The sequence below is a fragment of the Pseudorca crassidens genome, chromosome 11, assembly GCF_039906515.1.
Source record: "Pseudorca crassidens isolate mPseCra1 chromosome 11, mPseCra1.hap1, whole genome shotgun sequence".
Lineage (NCBI taxonomy): Eukaryota > Metazoa > Chordata > Mammalia > Artiodactyla > Delphinidae > Pseudorca > Pseudorca crassidens.
The window spans coordinates 47,205,445-47,227,897 of NC_090306.1; positions in this window are offsets into that span (position 1 = coordinate 47,205,445).

Below are 22,453 nucleotides of genomic sequence, written 5' to 3' on the forward strand. Positions count from 1 at the left end.
TACTTGCCTTCATATGTTTAAAGGTTGTCACATGGGCACAACCAGCTCATCTCTGCTGGTCCACCAGACTGAACTAGCAATGCTGGTGTGAAGGAGACAGATTTGGCCTGGCTGGAAGGAAGAACTTCTTATAATCAGAGCTGCCCAAGCCTGGAAAAGGCTGCATTATGTGTAAGGAGAGCTCAGTCTCTGAAGTACCCAGAGGCTGTCTGGGAGCTCCTTACATTAGGCCCAAAGCTGGACCTTTAATGACTCTTCCTAACTCAATTCTCTGGGATCCTGGGTTGTTCTGAAACTGTGCATCAGTATCTATGAATGGAAGATTCTGTGATTTCCCTTGGAGGAGAAGGGCCCCTGGAACAGGGGAGATGGAACCGGCAGTGGAGAGAACCAGCGTCTGTCCTGGTCTGAGGCCAGATGACCGGAGGCCTTAGCTTTCTGGTCTCCTCGGGTGAGGGAGTGCAAGCAGGAGGCTCTGTGGAGGCTGCCCTGTCCCTCCTCTTCCCTCCACGTGATGGAGCTCCATATTCTGTGTAGGAAGTCTGGGAGTGGTGGGGAAGATTCTTTTTAAAGACACTTCTCTCAACCCCAATAAAAGAAATTCCCAATGCCGGGGTCCCCCTCCCTGTGCATGTGTTGAGAAGCCCTTTCCGAGACACAGCCTCAGGCTTCCGCAGTGCAATGCCTGAACCTCTGATGCTGTACCTTGTTCTCCGGGAATGTGGTCTCCTCATCTCTGCCTAAACCCTGTAGAGGCTGGGGAAGAGAGCACCGGCCCTTTGAGCAAAGGCTTCTCAGCCCTTCCCAGGATCTTTTCTTCCCAACCACTCCGACGAAGGGAGACCCTTTTCTGCTGCCCCCTCCCTGGGCCCCTTTCCATTAGAGGAGAAGACTTTGCTCCCTTCTTCCGCAGGGGGTGGCCATCTGAGTGATGGCCTTCTCGTTTCTCTCTGTCCCTTACTTGCTCCTTCCTAGGAAAGGAGTAGCTAATTTCACCATTCATTCATTCCCTCATTCAATTCACTCATGAATTCAATTGGGCTTCATTCATTGAACTCTGTTTGCCCAGTTATTATTGTTCAAGGCACCAGGGAGAAAATGGTGAATACTAATGATTGACAAGTTCCCAGGTTTCATGGAGCTCACATTTTTCTGAGGTAGAAAGCATATACACAAGTAAACAAGTGTATAAATAGGATAATTTCAGACTATGATAAGTGCAATGAGGGAATAAAGAGAGTGAGGTGACGGAAGTAACGGATGGGAAGGGAGGTGGGGCTACGCGCTGAATGGGGTGGCCACGGAAGCTGTCTCTGAAAAGAGACATTTGAGCTGAGACCTGAAGGATGGGCGGGAGTCAGCTAAGCAAAGAGCAAGAGGAACGGGGTTCTAGCAGAGGGAACAGCCCTGAGGAGGAAAACCCTGAGCTGGGAAAGATGCTGTGTGTCCCAGGATCATGAAGGATGCCAGCGTGGCCATGAGGTACTGAGTAGGAGAGTGGAACGTGAGAGGTTGGGGGGATATAGGCGGGAGCATGTCGGCCCTGGGAAAGGGGTTGGATTCTGCATGACGTGCAACTGGAAAACATCTAAGGGTTTAAGCAGCAGACTGGCTGACGTGATATGATATACACCTTAAAAATATCACTTGGGGCTTCCCTGGTGGCGCAGTGGTTGAGAGTCCGCCTGCCGATGCAGGGGACATGGGTTCGTGCCCCGGTCCGGGAAGATCCCACGTGCCGCGGAGCGGCTGGGCCCGTGAGCCATGGCCGCTGAGCCCGTGCGTCCGGAGCCTGTGTTCCGCAACGGGAGAGGCCACAACAGTGAGAGGCCCACGTACTGCAAAAAAAAAAAAAAAATATATATATATATATATATATATGTATCACTTGTCTAAATGCTGAATGGAGGGTGGTTTGGAAGAGGTAGGAGTAGAGGCAGAGGGCACTGCAGACATCTGAGTGATGAATCATGGTGGTGGAACTAGGGAGACGGGAGAGAGGGAGGAAGTCAAGGTATATTCTGGAGGTAGAGTTCAAGGCCTTATTAATGTGGGCATTGAGGGAAAAGCACAAGTCAAGACTGACTCAGGTTTTTGGCTTGAATAATTGATTATATGGAGGATATATTTAGTGAGCTAGCAAGATGAAGTGGACAAGTATATTAAGATATTAGTTCAGATGCAGTAATAAGGTCATAATACTGCAGCTTTAGCAGAAGTTAGACAGGGGTACTAGGGTGGCTCCACGATATTCAAGACTCAGGCTTTTTCTATTTTGCAACTTTTTAAAAATTAATTAATTCTTTTGTTTATTTATTTTTGGCTGCGTTGGGTCTTCGTTGCCACTCACTGGCTTTCTCTAGTTGTGGCGAACGAGGGCTACTCTTCGTTGCGGGGCACGGGCTTCTCATTGCGGTGGCTTCTCTTGTTGTGGAGCATGGGTTCTAGGCATGGGAGTTCAGTATTTGTGGCACGTGGGCTCGGTAGTTGTGGAGCACAGACTTAGTTGCTCCGCAGCATGTGGGATCTTTCAGACCAGGGATCAAACCTGTGTCCCCTGCACTGGCAGGTGGATTCTTAACCACTGTGCCACAAGGGAAGTCCCACAACTTTTTTTTAACATGTGACTTCCATTTAGTGGCCTATAATGGCTGCTACAGCTCCCACCTCTTCATCTCACTCCCATCAGTGGGAAGGGGAGCAAAGAGAAGGGGACGACACATTCCTCTTCTATCAAGGATCTCACACATAACTGCCCTTATCATATTTTCTCATATCCTACTGGCCACAGCCTAGTCACATGGCCACATCTAGCTGCAAGGAATCCTGGGAAATGTAGTCATTAGTTACATGGAAACAATAGCAGAGTCAGTAGATTGGAGGTCCGGACAAGGTGAAAGAGTTGTTACAGCTGGACTTCTAGAGCAAAAGAGATGAAAGGTCAGGAGGTTGTAGACGGAGGATGGGATTCCTGAACTGGAGATTTAGGAGGTTACTGGAACAAAGAGTAGGCTGAGGTACAAAAGTCAAGGGCTGAGAAGCCAGAGTGGATGAGAGGTCATCTGTGTGAATGTTGAACATCAGGAATGGTGAGAGGAGCAGGTGGGGAGAGGAAGGCCAAGTGCTGAGGTTGTCAGTCAATGAGGGGCAGTGGGGTAGAAGCAGAGATGGGGAGCAAGGAGGACGTCCCTTCCCACCTTCTGGCTCTGAGGTTAATGGCGGTAAGGGAGACAGCGGCTTCCACTTGGGAGTCTTGTAGATGCCGTGGGATTCTTAGGAAATCTTAAAATGTCACTTAAGATCAGGCACTTGAGAGAACATTCAAAACAAGACATTGGCTCAAGGAGTTTGCTGATCACAGATCAGCAATTCTAGAGGGCACAGGAAAAGGGTTTGGGAGAGAGAGGCAGAGGACTGGGTTGGATTAGGGACAGACAGAGTCAAATGGAGATGGGAGTCTGGATAATAGCGTCCCGGAGGCTATGGTTTTGTTCCGGTGATGACTGAGGAAAACAGAACAGGCTTGACAAGAGTGACACAGTTGATCATCTTCCCCTAAGAGCACTTGGGATAGGATAAAGACCTGAGTATCTAGCTGGATGGTTGGGGCCTCTGGTTGGAGTAACCAATTCCTGTGGTGCCAAGAACTAAGGGGTGTGAGTAGTGGCCAATCCCATAGGAGCAGGAGATGTGTGGTAGCAGAGTAATGGCCCCCAAAGATGTCCATGTCAAAAAAACCCCCCAAACAAACCCAAAAAACAACCCAGGGGGCTTCCCTGGTGGTCTAGAGGTTAAGACTTCCACTGCAGGGGGTGCAGGTTCAACTCCCCAGTCGGGGAGTAGCACATGCCATGCAGTGAGGCCAAAAAAAACCCCCCAGAAAAACAAAAAACAAAAATACCTCAAAGATGTCCATGTCCTAATCCTCAGAGCCTGTGAATATATTAGATTATGTGGCAAAGGGGAAATAAGGATTTGGATGGAATTAACGTTGCTGATCAACTGGTTTAAAATAGGGAGATTACCCTAGATTATCTGGTTTAGTCCAATGAAATCTCAAGGATCCTTAAGCATGGAAGAGGGATTCAGAAGAGAGAAACAGATTGATAGCAAAGTGAGAACCTGGATGGATGTTGCTGGGTTTGAAAGTGAGAGAATGGGGCCATGAGCCAAGGACTGTGGGTGACCTCTAGAAGCTGAAAAGGTTACAAAAATGGATTCTCCCCTAGAGCCTTCAAAAAAGGAGTGTGTTCCTGCGGACATCTTGATTTTAGCCTAAGTGAGACCCATCTTAGACTTCTGAACTCCAGAACTACAAGATAATAAATTTGTGTTGTTTTAAGCCAGTACATTTGTGGTAATTTGTAATTAGAAATTGTAATTAGAAAACTAATACAACTCCCTCACACCATACACAAAAATAAACTCAAAATGGCTTAAAGACTTAAATATAAGACATGACACCATAAAACTTCTAGAAGAGAACATAGGCAAAACACCCTCTGACATGAATCGTAGCAATGTTTTCTCAGGTCAGTCTCCCAAGGCCATAGAAATAAAAGCAAAATACAAACAAACAAACAAGAAAACCCAAACCAAATGGGACCTAATCAAACGTATAAACTTTTCCATAGCAAAGGGAACTGTAAACAAAACGAAAAGACAACCTATGGAATGGGAGAAAATATTTGCAAATGATGCGACTGACAAGGGCTTAATTTCCAAAATATACCAACAGTTCGTACAACTCAATAACAAAAAAAACTAACAACCCAATCAAAAAATGGGCAGAAGACCTAAATGGACATTTCTCCAAAGAAGACATACAGATGGCCAGTAGGCACATGAAAAGATGTTCGACATCACTAATTATTAGAGAAATGTGAATCAAAACTACAATGAAGTGTCACCTTACACCGCTCAGAATGGCCATCATCAAAAAGTCTATAAATAACAAATGCTGGAGAGGGTGTGGAGAAAAGGGAGCCCTCCTACACTGTTGGTGGGAATGTACCATAAGTTGGTGCAGCCACTATGGAAAATGGTATGGCGATTTCTTAAAAAATTAAAAATAGAGCTACCATACGATCTAGCAATCCCACTCCTGGGCGTACATCCAGAGAAAACTCTAATTCAAAAAGATACATGCACCCCACTGTTTATAGCAGTACTATTTACAATAGCCAAGACATGGAAGCAACCTAAATGTCCACGGCCAGATGAAGGGATAAAGAAGATGTGGTGTATATATATATATATATATATATATATATATATATATATATATACACAATGGAATATTAGCCATAAAAAAGAATGAAATAATGCCATTTGCAGCAACATGGATGGACCTAGTGAAGTCAGAAAGAGAAAGACAAATACCATATGGTATCACTTATATGTGGAATCTAAAATACGATACAAATGGACTTATTTACAAAACAGAAGCAGATTCACAGACATAGAAAACAAATTTATGGTTACTAAAGCGGAAAGCGGATGGGGGAGGGATAAATTAGGATTTGGGGATTAGCAGATACAAACTACTATATATAAAAGAGATAAACAAGGTCCTACTGTATAGCACACGGAACTATAGTCAACATCCTGTGAAAAACTATAATGGTTTGCTGTACGCCAGAAACTGAAACTAGTACAACACTGTAAATCAACTATACTTCAATTACAAAAAAAAGAAAAGTAATACAAGATGAAAGTGTCTCCTATTCTGGGTGACTGCTGGGCGAGATGCTGTGGCAGCTGGTGAGGCAGAACATTTCTTGGACCGTGTTTCACCAGGAAGTGGAGTTAATGCATGAACGGGAATGTTCCCAAATAGCATTGCCTCCTTCTCTGCTACCCTCTCCTGATGCAAACACACACACTTGGACAGGCTTCCCCTCCCCTCCTCTCCGCTGGGGGATGTCTGCTGTTTCCCTCTCTGTTTAGCGGCAGGAAAGAGAGGAGGCCCCTTTTGGACTCGTGTCTCAATTGTATTCTCCAGCTCGGCTTGCCAGGGAGGTCAGAGTGCTGTGGGTTGTCTGCAGCTGGTCTCGTCCTTAATAAAACTGATACTTTGTCTCGTTTTTGCGCTCTGTTCTCTGGGCGCTTTCTCCACTGGCGGGATTCAGAGGTGTGGAGGGATGACACCAGGGTGGGCCCTTCTGGAGCCTTGATGATAAAATCAAGGACTAGCCTTGGGGGACACAGTACAGTGGATTTTAAAAGGCAAAAACCTCTGAAGTTACCTCTGACCTGCAGCCTTATAGGTACAGTTGAAGCCGAATGAAATTACCCCAGTTCCACGTGGGTACAGAGCACAAGACTTAAATTTTGGCTTCAGATTATTTGTGCTAATCTTTAGTAAGTGAGGCTATAGGTTGGCTGTCCCAGATCCTGACTGTCTACTTTGTTGTGAACTTCACTTAGGGCCACAGAAGGAGCCATGGAGGGATTTTATTTATGGACTGTCCATAGGTTCCTAGAATTATTTCCTGCTGCACAGTCTCAAGGTTGTACTTTTATAAATCAAGCCCTGCCTATTTGAGAAGTTGTGTATTTCAGACGCCCGCTGTGGGATGAACCACAGAGGTGTGGTGGACTTCATACCAATAAAAAGGACCAGGACCCCTTAAATGGAGGAAATGCCAATGGGCGTGAAAGTGGAGAAAACTCAATTTGGAATTATCGCAAACCTGAAAGATAAGAGAGAAACGAACAAGTCTTGTACCTGGAACATTCTGCCTCTGGAAAGTAGACTTACTCAAGCCATCAAGGAGGCATGGGGTCCAAGAGAGATGCAAGTCTTGGACTTGTGGTGAGAAAAGTCAGCAAGAAAAGGAAAGAGAAAAAGAAGGAAGTTCTGTTGTTCAAGCTGGGGGAAAAGATAAGATTTTCTTGGGAAATAGTTTTGAGTTTTTAGAGGGCGTGCTTGAGATGTTTGAAGAGAAAAAGGAAGTTTCCACACCTAAATGCTTTTAAGGACAGAACTAGAAAAGAGCAAACTATTTATTTATTTCAAGATCAGGGAGGATGAATGGGCAGATTTAACAACGATGCAAAGAGGAGAGAGGCCGCTAGAGGGAGTGTGGACCCAGGAAACTAGTGTAGACAGTTGCTTGCCCAGCATGAGGGAAGAAAGGACCAGTTGGAGCATTGTGTGTTGTTATATAAGTTTCAAAGGGTCACAGTTATTTGGGCGTGTGTGTGTGTGTGTACGTGTGTGTATTGCTCACATCCTGTGGGGCCAAGCCCAGGAATTTGTAGAGTCAGGACTGACCCTCCACATAGTTACTGAGAAGATGAAATGCACACTAAGGGGAATTCATACAGGAAAGAAATATCTCTAGTCCCACCTGAGTTAAATTAGTACTATTGGCAGCATTATTTTAAATTTCTACATATCGCAAGATGACAGAAGTGTCTTTTTTTAAATTAATTAATTAAGTTTTGGCTGCGTTGGGTCTTTGTTGCTGCGTGCGGGCTTTCTCTAGTTGCAGCAAGTGGGGGCTACTCTTCCTTGCGGTGCGCGGGCTTCTCATTGCGGTGGCTTCTCTTGTTGCGGAGCACGGGCTCTAGGCGCGCGGGCTTCATTAGTTGTGGCACGTGGGCTCAGTAGTTGTGGCTCACAGGCTGTAGAGTGCAGCCTCAGTAGTTGTGGCACATGGGCTTAGCTGCTCCGCAGCATGTGGGATATACCCGGACCAGGGCTCAAACCCGTGTCCCCTGCATTGGCAGGCGGATTCTTAACCACTGCGCCACCAGGGAAGCCCCAGAAGTGTCTTAAAGGCCCCTCTTTGAGAGAAGAGATAGTAGGCATGCCCCGGCCCTCACCCCATGGTAAACAATGCCCAAATCAACCTCTCCATGGGTGGTTTCTCCCAGTTGAGGTTTAAGTTCACATGTTGGGAAAAAGCTGGCACTGACTGAGAGCATCCTGGCGAGGTGCTCTTCTCTCGGGTACCACTGAGTTTCCGCTATGGCACAGTGCTGGCATTGGCAACTTGATTGGCTGACTTCAGTGCCCCCCGTGTCAGGAGGAGACTGTCATGGAGATGCCTGGCCATCACCTCTTGTGTTTCAACTGCATTCTGCCCTGGCTGAGTGAGCCACCTTCCAGCCCCTGTGCTGCCATGAGCTGCCCACTGAAGATCTCATTCAAGGGGATCATGGATGAGACAGGCTCTTCCCCAATCAGCAGCCGAAGCAGCAGTGGAGACCCTCCGTGAAGTATGCACTCAGGACGCATCTCCACAACAGCTTTCTCTTGCACCTTGAGCCCCCATTAAGCGTTTCTTGGCCCCCATCCTCCCCCGGCAAAAGAACCCCAGAAAAAGCCATGCACTAGGTCCTGGGCACATCATTGCCCTGGAGCCTGAGAATATGCTTGTGCTTCTAAGTTTTGTGATGTGGAGCTGGTCCCATAGTATTCTGTGTCCCAGTTACGCTGGCTTGGAAAAAGCAGAACCCAGGAGCTACTTGGGGGTGGACTAAGTCAGCGTTGGAGGTGCTGGAGGAGCTGCTCACAGTTCATGGGCGGGAAAGACCAGGATGCAGCCGGCCCCCTGCCTCTAGGCATAATAGCCTTTTTCCTGACCCCAGGGGGACGCTCCCCATGCTCCTGGCTCTCTGGCCTCCTCATCCTCAGGAGGTTTGCAGTCCCACCACCCTCCCTCCTACTGTCACACCTTAGAGGTCTGGAGATCCGGCTCCCCCCACAGGCCAGGGAGAGGATGGAGACACAGGTCCCTAACCCCTCCCCACACTTTGGGAAGCTAACGTTATAGGGAGAGCGTGTGTACCCAACCTTTCCCTTCACATCAGACCTTATTCCACCAAACAGCTGGAGCAGCAGAAAGAACACTCTCTCCAGCCCATCCCAAGAGGTCAGAGTTTTCTCAGGTGGGGAGGCCCAGCCAGAGCCCTGGCAGCCGGTTGGGGGAAACAGAGAAGTGACCTTGTGGGAAATGGGTAGTCTTCTTTTTTTTTTTTTTTAAATAAATTTATTATTTATTTTTGGCTGAGTTGGATCTTCATTGCTGTGTGCTGGCTTTTCTCTGGTTGTGGCGAGTGGGGGCTACTCTTCATTGCGGTGCACGGGCTTCTCAATGTGATGGCTTCTCTTGTTGCAGAGTACGGGCTCTAGGCACGCAGGCTTCAGTAGTTATGGCTTGCGGGCTAAGTAGTTGTGGCTCACGGGCTCAGTAGTTGTGGCTCGCGGGCTCAGTAGTTGTGCACGGGCTTATTTGCTCCGCGGCATGTGGGATCTTCCTGGATTAGGGCTCGAGCCCGTGTCCCCTGCATTGGCAGGCGGCTTCTTAACCACTGCGCCACCAGGGAAGCCTGGAAATGGATAGTCCTTAGGAACAGGGACGTCTAGGCAAATGGACAAAACCAGATTCCTTTGGAGTGAGACCTCCTGGAGCAGAATAAGAAATTAGAAAGAGAAGAAGTTTGGACTTTCATTTCCTTATATTTTACTTTAAAAGAAAGTGTATTTAAATTTTGTTCTTTGTTACTTTTGAAATTAGGAGGGGGTTTATGTTCAAACATCCTAGGCCTGGTTCTGGGCCTAGGACTGAACTAGTTGACTTCCTGTGCCCTCCTCTGGCTGGAGGTTTCGAAGAGCTCTCTGGAACCTGTTTTTTGGATCATCTCCTGGAAGGTGAGGGCTGCTACCCACCCCGTGATGGAATCTCCTGTCCTCAGCAGGGAGCACGACTTGCTGGGCATGTGGGGTTCCCACAGAGGGTAAAGTCCCACCTGTAGACCACAGAGAGCTCTGGACTGTGCCAGCCAAGCTGGGGCATTCTCCTCCCTCTGGAAGCAAGAGGGAAGAGCCCGGGGGTTGGCCATAATCCTGTGATGGCTCAGTTGCTGCTCTCTCCTTAGGCGAGGCTGTGAAGTGAAGGAAGCTTGTCTTGGGCTGCCTCCTGCCTCTCCTTCCTCCCCGGTTTCCCCCACTGACTGGCCACCTCCCCTCTCGCAGCCCGGGGCACTTAGGAACAGGGCATGGACAGGGGAGGGCATTCACAGCATCCTCGAGAACACGGCTGCAGCCCTATAGGCTTATTTCCTAATACCCCGCAATTTTGGACCTCCACCGCTTCCAGTCTAGGCTATTTCTCACTGTTTCTCACTGCCCTTCTGGCTTGAAGTCTGTCTCCACTCTAGTCCATCTTCTGTGTTGATGCTGGAGGAATCCCTGAAGTTCAGGCCACTTCCCTGCTCAAAAGTCTCTAATGACCATCATTATCCATTGGATAAAGTCCACACTCCTTGGCCATGTGTTTGAGGCTCTCCACCTTTCGGACTTCATCTCTTGGCCCTTTGCGTTATTCCCTGCTCACTGAAGTGTTATTCCTGTTCAAGCTGTTCTTCTGTCAGGAGAGCTCTTTCTTCTCCATCTGCCAGCTGTGTTCCTACCTCATAATCCACTTCAAATAATACCTCCTCCCTGGAGTGAACCCCACCTTCTCACCATGACCAGTCTCTTGGTTAATTGCCGCACCTCTGTGGTCCCATGATACGTGGTTCATATCTTCGCCTTTTTGTGATTCCATCCCACTACTATTTATTGAGTGCCTGCCATGTTGCAAGTTTTGGAGCTATGGTGGAGAGCAAAATTTCCTGGCCCTGGCCTGATGGCCTTTGTTGTTTAGCATTTATCACACTCGATTGTAGTTCTCTGTTTAGATCGATTGCTCCTACTGGTCAATTACCATTTTGAGGACAAGAGCCATGGTTTATCTCTGAATCTCAATTTAGTTAGCACAGATCCTGACACTTGCTAAGTGCTCCAGTCTGGTAAACTGAACGAGTCAATTTGTCTGTTCAAGGCGGGCCCCTGGGGGATAAGTTTACCGTTAATGGGGAGGGAGGGACCTCTGAGAGGCCTTCTTCAATAACTGAATATTTCAACAAGAATTGTATGAGTGTCTGCTATATACCAGGCATGTTATGGGTACCTGAGATTCAACCCTGAGCAAAACAGACTGGATCCCCGCTCTCCCAGGTAGGATTGCCAGGTAAAACGCAAGTCACTCAGTTAAGTGTGAATTTCAGATAAGCAGTGAATAATTTTTTTCAGTATAAGTACGTCTCAAATATGCATGGGACATACTTAAACTAAAAAGTTGTTTATTGTTTTTCTGATTCACATTTAACTGGGTGTTCTGTATTTTGCTGGCCAAGTTTGGCAATTCTACCCCAGGGGTCCAGACCAGCCTCCACCCTCCACCATCTATCCCTTCAAGACGGAGACTTGTCCTTTGTACTTAAGGGTTCAGGGGTAGGCAGAAGATGGACAGGAGTGGAGCCTGGCTGCCAGGCCTGTAGCTCTCTTCTGAGAAAAGAGGTCACAGTGGTTCTTTACCCACAAGTTCCCAACTTTGTGTCAGATGACCCTGTTCCTCTGGCCACTCCTATTTGGTGAGGAAGTCCGGGTCTTATCCAGAGGCAGCCACCACCAGGCTGGACATAGGGAAGACCAGTGGCTTCTGAGGAGGCCAGGGTGAGAGACGTGTCCATTTCTGGTGCTCCCTACTGGATGGTCCCTAACCAAGTCAACGAGATCCCTCTCAGTGAATTCGGAATGTGAGACGGAGAGAACGAGAACTCAACGGGATGTAAAAGCAGTAGATGCAGAGGAGGAGAGGAGAGGCAGAGAGATGCCAGCGAGACAGACAGAGGTCATTATGTGTGCAGTACTTGTCCTGGGCTGATATTTAGGGCAAGATGACTGTCACCAGAGCAGCCGGAGGGGCGCACGGCCCAGCCCCAGTTGTACCCTGCACAGCACTCCACTAGGCCTCCTGAGATGCTTTCCTGGTCGTCCTTCCTCCCAATGTCACTTGACATAACCTGAGTGAGTCTTATAAACTTGAAAAAGCCTATTTCGTTTTTTTAAAAATTAGCTTTTAGTTGGGACACTTATGTCCAAGGGTCAATCTGCCATTACTTCACTGTGTGGCTCTTGGCCAGCCATTCGCCCTCTCTGGGCCCCATTTTCCTCCTCAGCAAGGAGAGGAAGGGTCCACAGGGATGTCCAAGGACCTCTAGGATTCCTGTTCCAGGATCTGACACCCTCTTGGGTCAGGGCTAGAGTCTGTTTTGGAGACTGTCATTTCAAGAAGGATAACAGCATCAGGCTGGTTAGCCTTGAAATTCAGTGCACACCAGAGTCAACTGGGGAACTTCCCTTCCTCTCCATTTAGTAAGTTAGGATGCAGCCCAGGAATCTGCATTTTAGAACCAGCGTCCAGGGCAATTCTGATGGATGCTGATGGGAGATGTTGAGGAACACATGCCCTTTGGCTGACAGAATAGCTTCTAAGCAAATCTCAACCATTTTTTCTGGTAAGGATTTTGGAAGGCAGAGAGTCTGTGTGTGTGTGTGTGTGTATGTGTGTGTGTGTGTGTGTGTGTGTGTTATTACTATGGTGGCTGCTGGCCTGAGGCACTGGGGGTTGGAGAGGAGGAGAAGAGGAGATTAATATTCTGTGAGGTCTGACCTTGAGCCAGATACAAGATGATTTAATTCTCACAGTAGTTGGCAGGGTAGTATTAATAGCCTCTGGCAGATTGGGAAAACTGAGGTTTTTGAGCCCAAAATTGAGGCTCAGAGAGGTTAAGTCAATTTACCAAGGTGACATAAATGTCAGCTGGCATGGCTGGGATTTGAACCCAGATCTGTTTGATTCCCATGCTTCCCATAATGCCCTCCCCACCCCCACCTCAAGCATCACCAGAGTCAACTCCACAGTACAGCAACCATAAACCCTTGTTTTCCCAGCGGGGCTCCATTTTACATGTTCTGTGCTGTTTCCCACAAATCATTGACTATCCTGGAAAATCACTGTTTCTGCCTCCGAACCCTCCCAGACTGCATCTCATCCCCAGGGGATGAGAGTAGGGGAGTCTGTTACTAGAACAGGGAGGAACAGAAGGCCATTGACAGGGGAGCTCAGAGGGCGACAGAGCCAGTGGGAGCAGGTCTACATTGGAGGTGGGGGAGTGCAGGGGGGTCAGGAGGGAGTGAGCATGGGGCAGCCAAGTGGGGAAAGATTCCAATTCCACGGGGCCTGGAGCAGGTGCGGGGGAGAGCAGTTCCTGTCTTGCTTCTCAGTCAGGATCCGTAAGTTCTTCCTGAATGAATCTCTAGTTCCCTCCTTCAAGGTCCATTGCTGACAAGTCCACTCCAGCCATATCTAGTTTCTCTGCAGGAGGGTCTGAGCCAGACTTGGAAAGTGGTCCCCATGTGGGAGATGGGGCCTCAAGAATGTTGTCCATGTTGCTCGCTGCTCAGTGCTCCCCACGCATGCTCAGTGGCCCCCACGCAGCCTGGTGCGCTGGGTTGGGAGTCTGTGAGCGTTGTGGGTGTGAGAGCTGATGGGCCGGCTACACTGAGAGCTGCAGTTACCGGGATGCCTTAGGACCACTCACCCACCCTTGGGGCTCTGAGCAGGCTTTTTCCCTCTCCTCTTAAAGGCTTTATGAACCATTCCTCAAACTACATACACAATATCTAAACTGGATGTTTTCTGTCAATAACTCTGATCTGTAAGGTTTTATTCCAATGTGGGGATTGCAGGCTGTGGGAAGGGGCTACCACAAATGAGGATGGTTGGAGGTTAGACACCCCGGAGACCAGGGGTCTGTCCTCCCCACTTTGCACATTGGGAGGTGAAATAAAAATGGCAGAGTGCACAGTGGAGGGAGGGAGGTTGTTCCTGGGGCAGACTGACCATCACAAAGTTATGGAGTTTTGGATCTGGAAGGAATCATGTCATTTGTGAACCTATAGTGAGGACTCTACGTGAGGAACGACACTAACAGGTAGTGGTTGTGAGACATCATGGTCACTTCTATGTGTTAGGGGCACTTCCGTATGGCTGTTAGCATAACTGACGCCATCTTGGACACTTACAGTGATGTGGGCACTTGGCTGCCCCTTGCTGACTCCCTTCTGTTCCCTGCACTCCCCCACCTGACCGAGGACTGTACTGTGCAGTGATCAAGGGCTTTGCAGTTAATAGATATTGTTTAATAATCATTAGGACCAGGTGGACTCTCTGCTCTGTTTAGTGCCCTAACAATGATGAAAACTTTCCTTGACATATTCCTGGCACCCATGAGACGAGTTACCCATTCATAAACCTTGACTTAGGAATGCATGTCCTGTTTCCAGGCTCCTAACCTCATACCTTAGGTTAACTATAAAATTATCCCAGGGGTCCCTTGGTGGTGCAGAGCGCAGCTGTGAATGCTCCCAGATCATTGTCTGCCTGACGCTGATCCCACCCTGTGTGTAAGTTACTCTATAGTAAACTGATCCATTGATTATATGGAGCTGCCTGCCTCATCTTACAGTCTCAAGATGCCTTCTCAGTTTGGTGGGCACTTTTTGTTCCCTCTGTCCTCCAACAACTTCTAGTCTCATTAATTCCCACATGGGAGTGGGGTGGAGGGTTTGACATTGGGGACCTTGTTCAGGGATGTACTGGCTTTGAAATATAGGTTTTGAGTGCAACCCAGAGCACTCAATTTTCCTGGCTACCCGCAGATAGGATGCTTTCACATGTGAATAATGAACAATCCAATTCAACTGGCTAAAACAACGAGAAAGGTATTATTTCTTGTCACAGAACCCTGGAAGTAGGATTGGTTAATTCATCAGTTCAAACAAATCATCAAAGGCTTAGACTCTTTCCATTTCTTTGTTTTATTTTTTATTTATTTATTTTTTCGCGGTACGCGGGCCTCTCACTGTTGTGGCCTCTCCCGTTGCGGAGCACAGGCTCCGGACGCACAGGCCCAGTGGCCATGGCTCACGGGCGCAGCTGCTCTGCGGCATGTGGGATCTTCCCGGACCGGGGCACGAACCCATGTCCCCTGCATCGGCAGGCTGACTCTCAACCTCTGCGCCACCAGGGAAGCCCGACTCTTTCCGTTTCTCCACACTGCTGTTCTCTACCCAAGAACCCTGTCTTCTGGCTACCTCTCCTCAGGTAGCAATATGGCTGTTGCTGCTCCAAATATCACATCTCAACATTTGGAGGCAGAAAAAGAACCGTTATCTTTGTGTGTCATTTTTTTAAGGTCAAGGAAAACCTTTTCAGAAGTCTCTATGGCAAAATCTTCCTTATGTCTCACTTTTTTTGGGGTTGTACCACATGGCTTGCGGGATCGTAGTTCCCCGACCAGGGATCAGACCCCGGCCCCGACAGTGAAAGTGCCAAGTCCTAACCACTGGACCACGAGGGAATTCCCTGTGATTGATCCTTCGATGGAATCTGCCTCTCCTAAAACACATGGCTATGAGATTGGTTCAAGATGGTGGAAATAGGAGGATGAGTGCCCACTCTCTCTTGTGAGAGCACCGGAATCGCAACTAACTGCTGAACAATCATCAACAGGAAGACACTGGAACTCACCAAAAAAGATACCCCACATCCAAACACAAAGGAGAAGCCACAATGAGACAGCAGGAGGAGCGCAATCACAATAAAATCAAATCCCATAACTGCTAGGTGGGTGACTCACAAACTGGAGAACACTTACACCACAGAAGTCCACCCACTGGAGTGAAGGTTCTGAGCCCCATGTCAGGCTTCCGAACCTGGGGGTCCAGCAACAGGAGGAGGAATTTCCGGGGAACCAGACTTTGAAGGCTGGCGGGATTTGATTACAGGACTTTGACAGGACTGGGGGAAACAGAGACTCCACGCTTGGAGGGCACACACGAAGTAGTGTGCGCATCAGGACCCAGGGGAAGGAGCAGTGACCCCATAGGAGACTGAACTAGACCTACCTGCTAGTGTTGGAGGGTCTCCTGCAGAGGAAGGGGGTGGCTGTGGCTCACCACGGGGACAAGGACACTGGCAGCAGAAATTCTGGGAAGTACTCCTTGGCATGAACTCTCCCAGAGTCCTCCATTAGCCCCACCAAGGAGCCTGTGGGCTGCGTCGCCTCTGGCCAAACAACTAACAAGGAGGAAACTCAGCCCCACCCATCAGCAGACTAGCAGATTAAAGTTTTACTGGGCTCTGCCCACCAGAGCAACACCCAGCTCTACACACCACGAGTCCCTCCCATCAGAAGGCTTGCACAAGCCTCTTAGATAGCCTCATCCACCAGAGGGCAGACAGCAGAAGAAGAAGAACTACAATCCTGCAGCCTGTGGAATGAAAACCACATTCACAGAAAGATAGACAAAATTAAAAGGCAGAGGACTGTGTACCAGATGAAGGAACAAGATAAAACCCCAGAAAAACAACGAAATGAAGTGGAGATAGGCAACCTTCCAGAAAAAGAATTCAAAATAATGATAGTGAAGATGATCCAGGACCTCGGAAAAAGAATGGAGGCAAAGATCGAGAAGATGCAAGAAATGTTGAACAAAGACCCAGAAGAATTAAAGAACAAACACCTAGAAGAATTAAAGAACAAACAGAGATGAATAATACTGTTTTGTAAGTTCATTTGTATCATTTTTTAGCTTACACATATAAGTGATACCATATGATATTTGTCTTTGACTTACTTCACTTAGTATGATAATTTCTAAGTCCATCCATGTTGCTGCAAAGGGCATTATTTCATTCTTATTTTTATGGCTGAGTAATATTCCATTGTATATAGGCACCACATCTTCTTTATCCATTCATCTGTTGATGGACATTTAGGTTGCTTCCACGTCCTGGCAATTGTACATAGTGCTGCTATGAACACTGGGGGGCATGTAACTTTTCCAAGTATGGTTTTCTCTGGATATATGTCCAAGATTGGGATTGCTGGATCATATGGTAGCTCTATTCTTAGTTTTTTAAGGAAACTCCATACTGCTCTCCATTGTGGCTGAACCAATTTACATTCCCACCAACAGTGTAGGAGGGTTCCCTAGAAAATTTACATTTTATATACTATTAATACCTTATTACTGTCTAAACCACAGGTCCCGTTTATTTTATTTCATTGATCTCTTTTTTAATTTTTAAAAGTTTTTATACAATTTTAAAAGTTACTTTCCATTTACAGTTATAAAATACCAGCTATACTCCCCGAGTTGTACAATACATCCTTGAGCCTATCATCTTACACCCAATAGTTTGCACCTCCCACTCCCCCACCCCAATATTGCCCCTCCGCCCCATAAATATTAGTTTGTTCTCTGTATCTGTGAGTCCCACAGGCCCCATTTAAATGTTGTCAGTAGTCACAGTAATGTCCTCCATGACAAAAGGATCTAATCCAAGATTCTGCAGAACATTTAGTTGTCACAGTTCCTCAGTCCTTCCTTGATTTTCATGGCATTTTCACTTTTGAAGATTACAGGTCAGTTGTGTAAAATGATCCCCAATTTGGGCTCATCTGATTTTTCCTCATAATTAGATTCAGGTTCTGCATTTTTTTGTCAGGAATATCAAGAAGTGACACTGTATTCTTCACATTCACGTTTTATCAGGTGGGACATAATTTCGATTTGTCCCATTTTTGTGATGTCAACTTTGATCACTGATTAATGGGAAGTCCGTCCTCTCCTCTGGGGAGTTCCTTTTTTTTTTGCAGTACGCGGGCCTCTCACTGTTGCGGCCTCTCCCGTTGCGGAGCACAGGCTCCGGACGCCCAGGCTCAGCGGCCATGGCTCACGGGCCCAGCCGCTCCGCCGCAGGTGGGATCTTCCCGGACTAGGGCACGAACCCGTGTCCCCTGCATCGGCAGGCGGACTCTCAACCACTGCGCCACCAGGGAAGCCCGGGAGTTACTCTTTTTACTCTTTGTAATTAATAAGTATTTTGTGGCAAGGTACTTTGAGGCCATGTAAATATCGTATTCCTCATCAAACTTTTACCAGTTAGTTTTGCACTCATGGATATTTCTTGGCTGAATTCTTTATTATTGTAGTGGTTGCCAAATAGTGATTTTCTAGCTCAATCATTCCTTCTCCATTCATTAGCTGCCATTCTGCTGGAAGGAAAACAGCAGAGTTTCTCACTTCCCCATTTATTTATTCATTTATTTATATTAATATGGACTCATGACTTTCTATTTAGCCAATGAATTATTATCCTGTTGCTATCATTATTTATCGTTGTTATTGTGATTATTGTAATTATAATCTTTTATAATGTTTTTCTTTTCCACTGAACTTGGTTAGTCTGAAACAATTTGACAGTAAGGGAATTAAGCTAGCCTTTTGGAGCTTCTGTATTCTTTTGATATGTCTCCATCATTCTTTGAGCATTTTTTAACTTTCTGGCACAACAAGGCATTCCAGGCTCATCATGTACTCTCTCTACCCCAACCCTGGTCTCAGCCATTTCTTCAAGGATTTTTGTTCTCTTAATGGTACTTAGAAACAAAGATACAGGCTCTAGGTATGCTCACTGTTCTTGGGATGTCGCTGCTTCCAGGCCCTCCCAATGGTTAAAGCTAGGGAATGGGCATTTGTATGTATGTATGTATGCATCTATGTACATATGTATGGATGGATGTGTGTTGATACAAATAAATAACACATGCCCATTTTACAGCTAGATGTGTGTGTGTGAGTATATATATATACATATATATGTGTGTGTGTGTGAGTATATATATATGTGTGTGTGTGAGTATATATATATACATATATATGTGTGTGTGAGTATATATATATACATATATATGTGTGTGTGTGAGTATATATATATACATATATATGTGTGTGTGTGAGTATATATATATACATATATATGTGTGTGTGTGTGAGTATATATATATATACATATATATGTGTGTGTGTGTGAGTATATATATACACATATATATGTGTGTGTGTGTGAGTATATATATATATATACACATATATGTGTGTGTGTGTGAGTATATATATATATATATATATATATATATATATATATATATATATATATATATATATATATATATATAGTTTGGCACCACAGAATTCAGGCTCAGTCACCCTGAAGCATGTAGACCTGCTCCTTACCCTGCTTGAGCTCTGACACCCCATGCCAGGCCACTACTTCCTCCCTGCCCCCTGAACCTGTGGGCAGACACCTTCCTCATCTCACTCCAGTTCCAACACCCTGTTCTAGCTTTCTAGCAATCCCCCATCCCCTGACCATGCAGATGCCTACCTTGCTGGGCTCTACCTACGGGCTTTTGTGATGAATTACTGGGGAGGAAGGCAGGAGTGCAGGCAAGTTGGAAGGAAGACAAAATGAAGCACTTACTTTGTTATTGATATATTTTTTAATCCATTGTTTATAGTTTGGTTTTGCTTTGTGATCCAATCTAAGAATCTTTTGCTTTCAATACATGAATTTGTGCTATTTATTTCTTCATATGAAAGGTGTTTTGGTACTAGTTTTATCTTCTTAATACTATCCCTTTTTAACAATTTTTTTTTATTATCTGTGTTTTGCTATATGATTTGTGTTTCTCTTTCCTATTTTATGTGTAGCTCTTCTGGTAATAGAAAAGATTTATAATTTGTTTATAGTCCTATTGATTATCTTCATAACCATAACTTCAAATGATACACTCAATGCTTTATTATTGAGAGTTGACTCCCTCTACTAGCAATGATTAAAATAGTGCACTTTCTGGTATATATATATATATATAGAGAGAGAGAGAGAGAGAGAGAGAGAGAGAGAGAATGGAATATTACTCAGCCATAAAAAAGAATGAAATATGGCCATTTGCAGCAACATGGATGGACCTAGAGAATATCATACTAAGTGAAGTCAGAGAAGAAGTATTTATATGATATCACTTATATGTGGAATCTAAAAAAATAATGCAAATGAATCTATATACAAAACAAACAGACTCACAGACATAGAAAACAAACTTATAGTTACCGAAGGGGAAAGAATGGGAGGGAAGGGATAAACTAGGAGTATGGGGTTAACAGATACTACTGTACATAAAATAGATAAGCAAGAAGGATTTATTATATAGCACAGGGAATTATATTCAATATCTTGTGAGAACCTGTAATGGAGAATAATCTGAAAAAAATATATATATAACTGAATCACTTTGCCGTACATCTGAAACTAACACCATATTGTAAATTAACTATACTTCAATATAAAAAATAGTGTACTTTCTCCTTTCTCCCCTCCTCTTCACCATCTGATTTTCATGGATCATACTATTATTATTATTAATTTTCCTACTAATTTCCTTTATCATTATTACTTGATTTAGCAGGTTAAAAATAGTTTTTGATACTCCACCTATAACAGTTGTATAAGTCTGCCTACTTATATTAACTCTACTCTCTCTTCTATCTCTACCATTCCTATTCTGATCTTTGGTTACATTCTCATACTTTATAACATTTACCTTCTGCATTGTAACCCTCATTCCCACAGCAATTTTAGCTTTTGTCTTGCATTAAAGTGGATTTAACACTCACAGCTAATCCTTTTACCTAGTTTTCTCTTGGTTGGCTAGAGTTTATTGCCTAATACTTTTTTTGAAAGGGTTCATAGGAATGAAATTCCCTGAATTCTTGCATGCTGGAAATATTTGTCTGTTGCCTTTAGCCCAGTAAAATAGTTAAGCACAAAATGCTTGGATCTCATTTTCCTTCTCCTGGAGGACTATGTAGGGATTTCTGCACTATCTTTTCTTGTTGAAGTCTGGAGCCAGCCTGAATATGTATATGTATGTGTATATATATATATATTTATTTATTTATTTATATATATATATATATATATATATATATATATATATATATATATATTTTTTTTTTTTTTTTTCCCCTTACCTCAGCGGGGTATTTGATAGTTTTGCCTGAACGCCTAATGATTCTTTGTCTTTGAAGATAAAGAACTTTACTAGGCCAGGCTCAGCATCGATCATTTTTTTTTTTTTTTTTTTTTTTTTTTTTGGTGCGGTGTGCGGGCCTCTCACTGTTGTGGCCTCTCCCGTTGCGGAGCACAGGCTCCGGACGCGCAGGCTCAGCGGCCATGGCTCACGGGTCCAGCCGCTCCGCCGCAGGTGGGATCTTCCCGGACTGGGGCACGAACCCGTGTCCCCTTCATCGGCAGGCGGACTCTCAACCACTGCGCCACCAGGGAAGCCCAGCATTGATCATTTTGAATCCGTTTTTCCTTTCAATCTGTAGATTCAAGTTTTTAGTTTTTAATTTAAATTTTAAAGTATAGTAAAATACACATAACATAGAATTTACCATGTGGACAAAGAATGCAGCTTGCCACATCAGCGAACAAAGGGTGTTGTGACCATCAAGTCATCAGCCACTACAGCAGCCTCTCCCCCCACTCCCTCCCCCATGGTGAGCCCTGAGGGAATTCTGGATGGAGACAAACTGGATGCCTGCCAGCAAGCTGTCAGCCGCTGCAGCTGTCCCCAGCAGTGTACCCTGAGTGGATTCTGGGTGGGCAAGAACACGATAGTGACCCTAGATAGTTAAGCTTCCTATCAAAGGAGTCTTTCCATACATAGAAAAGCGCTAAATTGATTAACTGGAGATGGCTGTTTTAACTGTCTGAGATTACTGTTTTAACAGGAATCTTTTGATGTTCCGACTACCTTTTTTTTTTTGCAAAAATTCCTATATATCCTGGCTCCTCCCCTACCTCTTCAGGGGAGGCCCTCAGAGCTATCTGAGAGGTTGACTCCTGGGCTTAAGTCCTCAACAAGTCTGCCGAATAAAACATAATTCCCAACTTTTAGGTTGTACATTTTTTTTCATGCGACACCATCTAAATCATTTTTAAGTGTACAGTCCAATAGTGCTAAGTATATTCATGTTGTCGTGCAACCCATCTCCAGAACTTTCTCATCTTGCAAAACTGAAACTCTATACCCATTAAACAACTCCCCATTCCCGCCCCCCCCCCAGCCAGATTCAAGTTTTCTTTATCTTTAAGAAACACTGTCCTTGATCATGTTTTTCTTTCCTAGGTGTTCCATTCTTTTTTGCAGGAGCAATCATTATACACATAGTGGATCTAGTTATAAATAAGGTGTCCTCGATTTCACTTTTCTGAGTATATCATGTCCTCAGAGAACTTGTCCTTTGCCAGCTCTGCCCATGATCTGTCATTATGGGACACTGGGTTAGCATTCTCCCTCAATTTGGTTCCAGTTTCACTGGACTTGGCAGAAGTTCGTCAAAGAAAGTGTTATTTGGGGTCGTAAGTGCTTTCTATTTTCATCCAAAATGGAATTTACACATCTGTATTTATTTTTCTTGTTGTAATCAATTCAATTGGTTTCAGAGGTAAGAAGTTGGTAGCTATGTCTTTACTCCTGTTCCTTACATTTGGAATTGTGTTGGGACCCTGACCCTCAAACTGGGCCTGTGCAAGTGTACAATGAATGAAGTTTTGACGTCAGAGGGCCAAAAACTCCACCCTCAGATCGTGCTAACATAGCTACTTTCTGAACATGAGTCCCACGAAGA